The 12,811-nt window shown below is 39.8% G+C and overlaps 2 long non-coding RNA genes across 2 annotated transcripts in view; both read left to right on the forward strand.

Moving 5' to 3' along the window:
• LOC118008046 overlaps window positions 1-1,339 on the forward strand; it is a 1,864-nt gene extending 525 nt beyond the window's left edge. Inside the window, exon 2 of the long non-coding RNA XR_004678548.1 lies at window positions 1,013-1,339. This is a non-coding gene — a long non-coding RNA (uncharacterized LOC118008046). The remainder of the gene's footprint in view (window positions 1-1,012) is intronic.
• LOC118008045 overlaps window positions 1-12,811 on the forward strand; it is a 197,867-nt gene that overhangs the window by 103,447 nt on the left and 81,609 nt on the right. The gene's annotated exons all lie outside the window — the stretch shown is intronic.

Genomic DNA, 12,811 nt, shown 5'->3' on the forward strand with positions numbered 1-12,811 from the left:
CTTCTTCTTTCTTCTTCTTTCTTCTTCTTCTTCTTCTTTTTTTTTTTAATGCAGAGCTGGTCACCACTGAGGAATGAGGAAGGCTATCAGTGGCAGAGGCTTATTCTATTCTTTGCAACTCCAAAGCAGCACCATGTGACAACTGACATGGTGAATCTGGCATGGGCTCAGAATAGTGAGTGAGTTTGTCTCTAGCACCTACGTCTTCTGCTTGTGACTTCACAGCCTAAAGTGGTTCAAGAGAAAGTGACCCAAGAATGAGACTATCCCCAGAATGGCTGTATCTATCAGAAAGGACTTGAGCTGCAAACACAGCTGGCCCAGCTTCTACTCTTGGGCTTCCTCCACTGGGCCCTGTGCTGCCCAGAGATTTTGGCTAGGGTTTATGGTTGCAGAAAACCAGCTCACTATATATCAACCTTACAACTCCTAGAGCCCAAGAGTCCTCTTTGCCCCCACCAAACACTTTTCATATCTCCAGCCACTTTCAAGGTCTAGCCCCTCCCAATCCAACACTCCAGGCTGGCTCTCCTACAATTCACACTGCAAGCCTAGAAATGTCTCCTTTTGGCACTGCTAAGGGGAGAGGTGTTGAAAGGAAGCCTGAGCAGATGGGAATGAGATTCCATTACTTTGTAAATATCTGAATGGCATTTCTTTTTAATGCGGTATGAGAGTTTAAGTACATTTAAAAATTTCCCTACCCTAATTATAAAACCCATTTTTATTAAAGGTGCACACACCTCACTTGTAGCTGGCAAAGTTTTGGCTCCAATGTTGGTTGCTGCATGAGAATTTCATCCCCTGTGCTATTTTAGGTCTGTTGGTGACTGGCTTAGCACTTGCCAGTTTTCCCTCCCTGGGTAATGACAGATGCTAACACAATAGCAAAGTTGTTAATCCCAAACATGTTACTAATAAGGCAAGCTGCTTCACTCAAGGTTGTAGAGAGGAAGGGGAGATGAATGCGGAAATGCTAATATGCCAACTCAACTCTTTCTCATACCCACAGATTTGCGGATAATGAGGAATGTCCTGCTTTTCTCAAAATATCACTGCACTTAATCAACTCAGAGCTTCCTCACTAATCACATGCCATCAACTGATGTTTGGTATTTGGGAGACTGTGAAGGTGAACAGTAAATGTGAATGAGTTCACTCCATGGATGGCACCTGAATGATTCTTGCAAGACTCAACTTTCTTAGTTTTTTTTTTGACATGCTTCTTTGTGTTGTTTATTGACCCTTTAGACACACTGTAGACTCCATAGCTATTTAGTTGTGGGAAAAAAATCAATAAATGTGTGAAGGAAGCAAACCCTTCTCAATCTGGGCTATAGTTTCAAAAAAAGGAAGTTGGATATTGTACAATTTGTATCAAACGTAGTTTTGAAAGCAAAACATGGCCAAGTTCAAGAATTCTGAGGAGGTGGATGGAAGAAAGGAGAGAAGTCATGGAAACGGATTCTTTCCTCTCCCCATAGAACAGGTGCAAGCAGCTGTGGAGGAACCACACAAACTCCAACTTTGATTTGGAAATAAAAATTGCACTCTGGACAACTGATTTAATTTTTACATAGCCTCAGTCCTAGCTCAGAATCTCCTTGTTAGTAGCCCTGGACATGATTGAAATTTGGTAGAATTCATCCTATGATAGATTTGCTGGTGGCAGAGGGGTATTCATTGACCAAACTGATTCATCTTGTTTGATATGTATAGTAGTTCTGGAAAGCCATAAGTAATTCCTCAAATTAGCCATAAATCAGAATAACGTTGGGAGCTTTAAATCAATATCATGGCCTGAGTTAACCTTGGGAAATTCCATTTCAATCAGTTTAGTGTGGGCTCCTGAGAACTATATTTTCCAAAGTTTTACAGATGATTCTGGTGCTCAACCACGTTTGAGAAGAATTTCTATGTTTTCCAGACTTTCACAGATGAGTTAAATTTAAACAACAACAAAAATGGAGATTAAGTTAGGGTTGTCAACATTTTACTTTATCAACTAAGGAAAAATGAACTGTTATCACCATTATTTCATAAAGGAAAGGACAGATTAATACCAATGACAGATGTTTAAACACAGTTAGTTTTGTAGAAACTCAGAATGTTGCCACACCCATGGTTATAGCAGCATTATTCACAAAAGGTGCCAAAAAGTGAAAGTAACCTGTCAATTGACTGATGAATGAATTAAAAAAAAGTGATATATACAAATAATGGAATATTTTTCGGCCTTAAAAGGAAAGAAACTGTGACACACACTGCAATGTGGATGATCTTTGAGAACACTATGCTAAGTGAAATAAGCCAGTCACCAAAGGACAAATAGTATTTCATTCCACTTACATGAGATGCCTAGAGTAGTCAAATTCATAGAAACAGAAAGTAGAATGATGAATTCCAGGTACTGGGGGTAGAGAAGAATGAAAAACTGTTATTTGAAGAGTGGTTATGGAATTTCAACTGGGTAAGATGAAAATGTTTTGGAGACGGATGGTGGTGATGGTTGTACAAGTAATATACTTAATGCCACTGCACTGTACCCTTAAAAAAATAAAATGATAAATTTCATTTTATACATATTTTACTCCAATTCAATTAAAAAAAGTTTACTAAATTGCCTTTATTTTCTCATTTTGTTGTATAAGTTGGCATCTGAAAGCCACTTGCCCAGATGAAGAAAGAAAGGAAGCTGGGCCTGTGGGTGCAGCCCAAGTGGCTGAGTCCAGTTACCCAGGAGCCACTCATAGTCAGAATGCCTCTAAACTGCCTCCAGATGTTGCAACAACCCGACCCAGGCTGGATGATGGAGACATACTTCCAGATTAGAAAACTCATTAGCTATGCCCCATGAGAAACTAATCTCCTCAAACACAGAATTATCCTAGGTCAGGGGTCAACCTGTCCTTAAAAATGCTTTATATTTTTTGTGGGCAGAGATGTCCAGAGGATGATGCACCCAAGAAAGTTTTTAAGAAACCAAAGATTTGGTCCTAAGGTTTGTCTGAGCAGACAATGACATTGGGTGACATCTCTTTTTTTTTCCTTCACAAAGCAATAGAGCAAAGCAGAAAAAAACTGCACAGAGATTAAAAGCAAAGCAATTCGATACCCACAGGAAGCCACTTACAGACAAGATGTTCTCTGGGACAGAGTTAATTGTTGGTGAAATTACAGGATTACATGAAGAGCAATACTGCTTTTTACTATAGCAGTTGATTCTTACTTACTTATGTATTTAATATACATATACGTATACATGCATGCATACACATATTAAATGGAAGTTTATGATGACTGGTTGGTAAGTTTTTAAAAAGTTCAGATTAATCTGTACTTAGCAACACAGACCCTGATAGCATACAAGGCAGGCCATATAGCTGGAATTTATAATCATGGAATTTTCGTACTGCATTAAGAATCTCTGTGGGTGATAATAGAGCACTAAAATAGCTAGCATTGCATTGATGTTTCTCACTCTCTACATTTGTTTAATTCCTTTGCCAGAGACACATACTTAACTTGTCTTGGTAGATTTTTGTAATGTGTCTTTCAAATGGAAAAACTGTATTCAAGCATTCCAATTTTATCAAGTGGCAAAAACACCCAGGCTGTTGGCCAGAATTTGCATGTTTGTTACTGCATTCCATACCCAGATATCTCAGGGCTGAAGAATAATAACAATTTTCTAAAACGTTATTGGATCCATAATTCTGGCAGCAGGTTAATTCACTTAGCCATTTCCATTAACATGATAATTACTGGCACATAACCTTAGGAATCATTATGCATAGTGATAATCAATTCCAGTTGAAATAGCTTTCTTAGTTCAATAAATGTTTGTTAAGTACCTACTGTGTGTAATGCTCTATGATTTCTTACCTTTGTCTAGCACTTCAGCAATATGAAAATCATGTTCATTATCTCCTCTGATTCTGACAGACCCAGTGAGGAGTATAGCAAGTTAACATACAAGGAAACTGAGGCACAGAGAGATTAAATGTTTTGCTCACAATCTGGAAGCTAGTAAATGATATAGTCACAAATAAAATACTGGTTTTCTCAAGCTTATTCCAATCTTCTCTGTGCTGCCCCACATATCCCTCCTCATTGTCAACACACAATGTTGTTATTTATATTGAATTGCTCTTTATTATTTCTGAGTAATTTTTTTGTGCCAGTATGTTTTTTCTGGAATGCTCTGTAATGTCACTAAGCAACAAGCCATGTGATTCAGGTGGTCTTATCTTTATAAGTTTGGCCAACTTGGCTACCAGTAGATATCATCCAAGTCTTCTGTTTTTCCCATCACTAATGATAGCTTTGCATGCCTCTTTCTTCCAGAAGGAAAAATGAAAGGAGAAACTTTGCTTTTGCCTCAATGTAGGCAGTGTCACATGGTGTCCAGAAAAGTCTGAGAGTCAAGAGACCTGAGTAATAGCTTTGGTTCGGCCATTGACTAGACATGATGCCACCACAGGCCTTAGAATCCTATCAAATAAGAACTGCAGTGCTTTTTCTAACCTCCTCAGAAGGTTGAAGTTAACAACAAAAACATGAAGTTGAAAATAATTAAATTTTACATTAATGTAAATATTGCCAAGTCTTTTTAGAATTCCTACTAACATTAAATGTGGGAAAAAAAGAAACTTCCTAACGACTATTGTGGATCAAAACAGATTCTGATTACATCTCTTTGTGTCTGTAGGATAGAAAGTATAGATGGGAAAGAAGGAAGAGATAGGATATCACCTTTCATTTCACGGACCTAATGCCTTTGTAATATTGTGAGATAACAGAAAATATATATATGTCTCTGCCCCTTGTTCTTGGCACAGAGTTCCTAAATCCTTGTGATTTCCGAAACGATAAGAGTACTAGAAGCATCTTTTGTTCTAATGAAGTGACTGTGGGTGGACTCCCAGATGGCTCCTAAATGGGGGCTGGCCACCAGAAAGACCAAACCATGACTAGAAGCTTGGAATTTTTAGCCCTAGCTCTTATACTCCAGAGAGAGGAGAGGGGCTGAAAAGGGAATTAATAACTGATCATGCCTACAAGACGAAGCCTCCTTAAAATCCCAAAGTAGAGAGTCTGCAGAGCTTCCAGGTTGGTGAACACATCCACACCAGGAGGCTGACACACAACAACTCCACGGGGACAGAAGCTCCTGCACTTGGACTCTCCCAGACCTCACCCTATGTATCTCTTCACCTGGCTATTTATCCGTATCCTTTATCACAGCCTTTAATAAACAGATAAAAGTGTCTCCCTGAGTTCTGTGAGCTGCTCTAGCAAATCAATTGAACCCAAGGAGGGGTCACTGGAAACTCTAATCTATAGTTTCAGTTGGTCAAAAACACAGGTGATAATCTGGACTTTGAAGTCTAGAGGGGGGCAGGGGCAGTCTTGTGGGACTGAGTCCCTAACCTGTGGGATCTGATGCTATCCCTGATAGATAGTATCAGAACCAAGTTAAACTACAGGACACCCCGCTGATGTTGCAGAGGATTGCTTGGTATGGGGAAATACTTCCACACATTTAGTGACCAGAAGTGTCAGAAGTGAAGTGTTTTGCAAGACTAGCAAAGGAGACTTCGAAGAAGGAAGACCTAGTAGGAAAGACCTAGGCTTTTCCCTATACGGAAGGACACTGAACTGGATTTTCCCTTAATAAATCTATACCTAGACTCAATTCTCTAAGGACTATAAGCTACGCTATTGTGTATATTCTGGACACCAGATTCACACAGGATTTCTCCATTTCTGGTATGTGTAGAAAAACCTGGATTGGTCATTTACATGGGCCTAGTGAAGACAAAAATAAAATTGCTTGAGAATAATTAAATAATAGTGGTAAGAACAATATGTAAATATTTATATAGAATAAAGTAAAAAGGATCCAGATGCCAACCTCCACTTCCTGTTCATTAAAGAACTAGTGATAACCTTTAATGAAATGTGACTAGAAGAATCCTCTTTTAGGCTCTTCTCCACATCTTACCTTACTGTTTCAAACCTTTGGCATTGATACAGCTGTTTTGTTTTGTTTTTTCTTTTTCCCTACAACTCTCTTACTAATCACAGAAAAAAATAAATATGTTTTTTCTGTCTGCATTTGCCACATTTTAAGCACTAAAAGTTTACCAGTTTACACCTATGAAAAATTCTACTTCCCTCCAAGATGCTCTGCAAATGATTGGAGACTGAGTACTTGTTAATAAAAATGGTGGCATGAAACTTTAGATCCAGGTCTCTCAAACCCTAGTTTTTTAAAAATCTGCATTCTTGGGGCGCCTGGGTGGCTCAGTTGGTTGGGCGACTGCCTTCGGCTCAGGTCATGATCCTGGAGTCCCAGGATCGAGTCCCACATCGGGCTCCCTGCTCGGCGGGGAGTCTGCTTCTCCCTCTGACCCTCCCCCCTCTCATGTGCTCTCTCTCTCAAATAAATAAATAATAAATAAATAAAATCTTAAAAAAAATAATAAAAAAATTAAAAAAATAATAAAAATCTGCATTCTTTTTACCTTATTCAGTGTCTTCTTTGTTATGCAGTACTGGGAGTTATGTCTTTTCACGGAAAGAGTTATTTGCAGCTTAAAGTACCAGCTCAAAAAGATCACCCACTGCATTGTACCATATCACCTCCTGTGTTACACATTCAACTCACCCCTTGCTCAGAAGTAGTGCAGGGACATAACAATTTAATTACCTTACGCTCAATATTATGAAATTTCTACTATTTCTCTCAAGATAGATCTGTACCACAAGAGAAAGCCCTTTGATGGCCTGGGGTTTCTTTGGGTTGAGAATCATGTAAAATATTGGCCAAGATTTTACCACTCTAATCTCCTCCCTGCTTTTCACAGCTTGGTTTAGAAAAGCATATCCCCTCTGCCCTGGGCTCCAGGCTGATGAGATTTGTTTCCAGTATTTGGATTATGAACAGGTTAATTATCTGCAACTTACTGCACTCGTCTTTGTGAATGTCCATAGGTAACAGGAGCACTGCTTTTTCTCTGTCCACTGGCCCATGACAGAAGAGCTGTTCAATAACTCATCCTCTCGGGTCACTTCCAAACAAAGAACTCTCTCAGGAAGAAAAATTCCTAAACAATGTCTCCCTCAAAAAAAAAATTCAAGACTGTATTATTTGACCTCTGGGTCTGATACCAAGATTGTGTAACTCTAGGAAAGGGAGTCATAAGCAGACTGTTTGCCACAAATTTGTCTCTTCAAGAACAGAATGACCTGCAAAGTGGTAGAGAAGTCCACACTCCACTGGCTGTATCCTTCCTCAAGGTGGCTTACAATTCCTCTCTTAGGGAGTAAGTCTCAAAATATAAAAAAGTCTGGGGCGCCTGGGTGGCTCAGTTGGTTAAGCGACTGCCTTCGGCTCAGGTCATGATCCTGGAGTCCCGGGATCGAGTCCCGCATCGGGCTCCCTGCTCGGCAGGGAGTCTGCTTCTCCCTCTGACCCTCCTCCCTCTCATGCTCTCTGTCTCTCATTCTCTCTGTCTCAAATAAATAAATAAAATCTTTAAAATATATATATATATAAAAAAGTCTGACACTTTTCTGTCTTACCTTTGGAATCCTGGCACCCTTACAGACAGATGCCAGCTAAGAGGCTCAGCAAAACTGAAAACAATCTAAAACAGGCAACACTAGGATTGTGAATAGGTAAAAGATGATCTGGGCCCTGGATGAGCAGTTATGCGCCATGCAGAAAGTTGACTGCAACGACTTGTTATCACTGCTCTGGGATTGGGGGTTTCTAGGATGGTGACACCATGAGTAGGGCTGTGCCAGAAGGACTTAAAGGTGGACCCAATATTTACTATAGATCAGGTCATTTCTTGGAGTTTTAGGAACTTTCCACTGCAAGTGGAAATGATCTGATAGATCTAAGAATCCTGTGTCAGACTGGGTTTCTGAGCATAGAACATGAATTAACTCTTTGCAGAGAAGTTCGTGGAAAGTTCCTGTTGAAGAAAAAAGAGGTAGGCTCTCCAGGTACACTATGGATAGAACTGCCAGACGTGCTGCTTTTCCATGGATGCTGGAGGTTTACACTTGTTGCCTTGATTCAATGATTCCTCTTCCATGCTGATCATGTCCTCGTTTGGTAAATGAATTATACAGTCACCCTACCTATGTGATATTTGGATATTATTCTCCACAAGTAATGAGTTTTTTGACTTGGTTGGTCAGGCAAATCACGTGTTCCTGTTAGAAGGTAATCTCTCTGTTAGGCAGTACTGGACACAAAACTCAAAAGACAGACAATTCCAGCTAATTGAACCCCAATATATGAAGCCCCAAGGGAATGTAAACCAAGTGTTTCTGAGACAAAAAAATTTTTTTTAACAATTTTTACTTATTTGAGAGACAGAGTAAGTGAGTGAGAGAGAGAGAGCACAAGCAGGGGGAGCAGCAGCCAGAGGGAGAAGCAGACCCCCCCACCAAGCAAGGAGCCCGAAGCAGGGCTTGATTCCAGGACCCTGGGATCATGACCTGAGCCGAAGGCAGACACTCAACAGACTGAGCCACCCAGGCACCCCTTCTTTTTTTTTAAATTTTATTTATTTGAGAGAGACAGAGACAGTGAGAGGGGAGGAGAGGGAGAAGCAGTCTCCCCGCTGAGCATGGAGCCAGATGCCAGACCTGATCCCAGGACCCCAGGATCACAACCTGAGCCAAAGGCAGATGCCCAACCGACCGAGCCACCCAGGCCAGGTGCCCCTTCTTTACTCACTTTTACTGTCACTTTACAACATGAACATGGAGCTAAAGAATTCTAATCAAAGAAATATCTGAAGAGTCACGTGTTAATTATTATCTATAGACCAGGAACAATATACAATTCCAAAAGTAAATGGGAAGGATTGGATACATCCTAGATGTGTAGAACAATGATTTCCATGGAGTTCCATCCCTTGAATACTCAAATCTGTAATTGTTGCACTCTATGCTATCTCTAGCCAAATTAATGAAAGAAATGCCATTTGGTGCCATGTGCAATCTCCTATCCCCAGAACTCCCACTGATGCAGATACATAAAGGTCTTATAACAGACTACTCATCCAATTATATTCATGTCTGAAAATGACTGACATCAGCTGAGGATTTCTCATTTTGAAATATACTTTCAGTCAATATGTCATAAATTTTCATCATTGGGTACAATTCTCCATTTTACTGGTTATTGCACTGATTTTAAGTAAATAACAGGTTAGCTTTGCTAACATAAAAAGAATCTAACTTTGATTTCAAAATAAAAAGTATATATTTTTATAAGATTGGCTCTGAAAAAAAATTTAAGGAGGGAGGGGTGAATGTCCTACAGCAAGAAATTAAAATTGGATACAATGTTTAAAAAAAAGGTTTTATTAACTTTAGATTAAACAGACATGAGGTATTCAATTAAAATGATTTCTGAGGTTTTAAAACCATCATGTTCTGTGATTAATATAGTAAATGTATGCTTGATTGAAATATTAAGCAGAAGGAAATAAATAACAGAGTTTTTAAAATATATATTCTCATTAGTAATGCAGGGCTGAAGTAGAAAGTCCAGTAAAAATATGGCTTGCTTCTAGGAGATGAATAATATTATTTATGGAACTCTTTTGAACAAGTCAGGATGTTCTCATTTGCATATGTAGCCTGATTGGTGAATTATGACCCAGGATTCCAAATCATTGTTCTCTAAACTTGAGCCCAGAAATATAGGGTACCTTGTGGGCCAACCTCCTTTCTTCTGCCTATTTTTCTCACTCTGCCATAGTATGGACTTGGGGGTGGGACATTTGCTTGAAGTAAGATTACAACTCCATCATGTTAAAACAACTGGATGAAAAGCAAAAGAATTTGTCAACTGGGTATTTGGTGTTATGTAGGGTTAAAAAAAATTTTTTTAAAGTCGTATCTGATTGGATTTAATCCATTCATCCATTTGAACTTTTTCTTTGACTATGTAAATGAAAACCACAACCAATATGGGTAAGCACTAGGAAGAGAAAAATTAATGGTCTAGTTCAAGAAGAGAGCAGAATGCAGAAGCAGTATGAAATTTTAGTTGTAAACTTGCTTATAAATAGGTCACAAAATCTCCAAATAATATGCAAATAACACATATGACTTTAAATTTCCTTGTCTGACACTAAGCAGCTATTTGACTCCAAGCAGGTCCATGTGGGTTTCTTCAATCTTTGATGTCCTGATGCACCAAATCAGGGCATTTACGCACTTTTCAGTCAACCAATATTTTCTGAACACTCACCATGGGTCAGAAACTGTGAGATGCCTTAGGAATTCAATGGTGACCAAAAAATAGGCACAGCCTTTTCCTCACGGAGTAACCCTCTCTAAAGACAGACACAGTTGACTAGGAATAAACAAAAGAACAAATGCAAAAATTGCAAGTGATACATGTGCTGTGAGAGTCCTTAACAGGGGAGTGACCTTGTCAAGGAGGTCAGGAAGATGTATTGAGGTGAGATCTAAAGACTCTACTAAGGGAAGGAGAAGTAGAGGGAACAATTGCAAAATAGGATGTAGCTGTGCAAAGGCCAGTGGTAGGAGGAAGCAAGATAAATATGAGGGACTGAAAACAGGCCAGTGTGGCTGGAGCTCACAGAGAGCAAAGCTGAGCAGGATGGAGGTGAGGCTGGAAAAGTCAGGTGGGAGTCAGACCATGTGTAGCTTTGAGGATCTGGCTTCTTCTAAGAGCATTAAAAGGTCATTAAGAGGTTTGGAACAAAAGAATGATATGACCAGAATTGAAGAGTTCACTGTGCCACACAAATGCCCCTTGCTAATGAAGAATCTATTGCCCCAGCTGCTGAGATGATTGCCAGAAGATAGTCCACAGCTGTCACATCCCTTCAGGAACTGCCTGAATTGCAGAGCTACAGTACACAAGATTGTGCCCCTTTCTAGGGCTCACATCCTGACCAGTACAGGGGTATAAAAGCCCAATCTACTCCCACATTGGGACAGCTTGTCCCATCCTCTGAAATCCCCACAGTTTTGGCCAAGGTTTTGGTTGAGACGTCATTGCAGCTCAACTTCTCCCTCTGCCCAAGCTTACTTCTCCTCCCTTCCTTTCCACAAGAAACACTACCCAATCAACTGCTTGCATTCCCATCTCCATCTCAAGTTGGCTTCCTTGGAACCCAACCTGTGACAGTCTGGAAGTAACATGGAGAATGATCTGGAGACGGTTAGTGGTCAAAGTGGTAGCCCAAGTATATAACCAAAGACAGTGGTAGTTGGGTCCAGAACAATGGAGAGAGACACAGGGAGAATGGGCAGATTTAGAAGACAATCAGAAAGTAAAATACAATGGGATTTTATGGAATGGATGGAATGGATGGAATGGATATGGGGAAGAGTGATGACGTAGAGTGAGAAATCAAGAATGACTCCTCAGTCTTTGGTACACACAGATGGAAAAACTGAACAATATTAGGTGTGAGGAAAAGATCAAAGGTTTTCTTTTGGCACTTGTTGCGATATTCAAGTGAAGTTTCAAAGAAGGCATTGGCTGTAGAATCTAGATCACTGGAATATGTGTCTAGATCACAAAGGAAGCCAAAGATGTGGATGAAATCTTTAGGGAAAGAGAACAGACTTTGAAAAGGGCCTAGGTCTGAACCCTGGGGATTAATCTTAATGTTCTTCCCAGTTCCAATAATCTATATCTTCACATCATTGTGAGATCTAGAAGCAGGGTCACAACCTTTTAGAAGTAACCACCTCTTTGAGAATGAGAGGGAAATCAGGATCTACTCCAAAAATGCATTTTTGTTCATATGCACAAAATTTGTACAGAATTTCAAGAAATCCCACACCTCTAAGCTTAGTGCTAGACTCCTTAGTGACTCACAGTCTCCAGGTCATAAACTCACACTCTAGACAAAGCCTCTGCTTTTGTAATCCTATCATTTCTGTGGCATTTGATACAAACTGTGTTTTAATGTTTTAAGGCCTTAGCTGATAGCCATTTTGGTTGATGGTCCAGCAAGGGTTTTTACGAAGCACCAAGTACCTGGAATACCTGAGCTTCCATGTCAATAGGCAGAGGTAGTGCTTACAATATTATTCAGAGTCGCCCTGACTCAAAGAAAAGTAGGTTTATGCCATAAAACAGGATTAGTAAACTTTTTCTGCAAAGGGCCAGATAGTAGTTATTTTAGGTTTTGTGGGACACATATGATATTTGTCTTATATACTTCTTTCTTTAAAATACTCCTTTCAAAATGTAAAAACCACTCTTAGCTCACAGGGCATAAACAGACAGACCGTTGGCCACCACTGTAGATTGCTGACTCCTGCCACAAGACAATCAACTCTGCAGCCAGATCAATAAAGACTGCAGTTCCCTTGCCCCTGAGCCTCCTAGCCCTTGACCTTGGGGATAGATATTCTTTAACCTTTTGAAGCCTCTGTTTTCACATCTGTAAAATACATCTACCTCTTTGAGTTGTTGTGAAGCCTAGAATTATAGTGAATATTCATCCATATATCTGGCACATGGGGGTTGTCCCATAAATGGGTATAGTAGGAGAGACCACATTGCTTCTAAAATTTTCTTTTGCATTACAATCTCTTGGTATAACAGATTTTTTTCCCTCCCTGTTATACCTGGAGACATGTTTTTCTGTAACAGCCTATGTTTGTAAATGACAGGAAAATCCAGCTCCTTCCAGATCCTATTCATTGCTGACTCAGGAATAGAGGGAAGACCCTGAAAAAATGTCTCACTTGCTGTCATTCCTTGCTCTTGTGCCTTTGCCTGGTT

The sequence above is a fragment of the Mirounga leonina genome, unplaced genomic scaffold (assembly GCF_011800145.1).
Source record: "Mirounga leonina isolate KUSES-001 unplaced genomic scaffold, KU_Mleo_1.0 Mir_125, whole genome shotgun sequence".
Lineage (NCBI taxonomy): Eukaryota > Metazoa > Chordata > Mammalia > Carnivora > Phocidae > Mirounga > Mirounga leonina.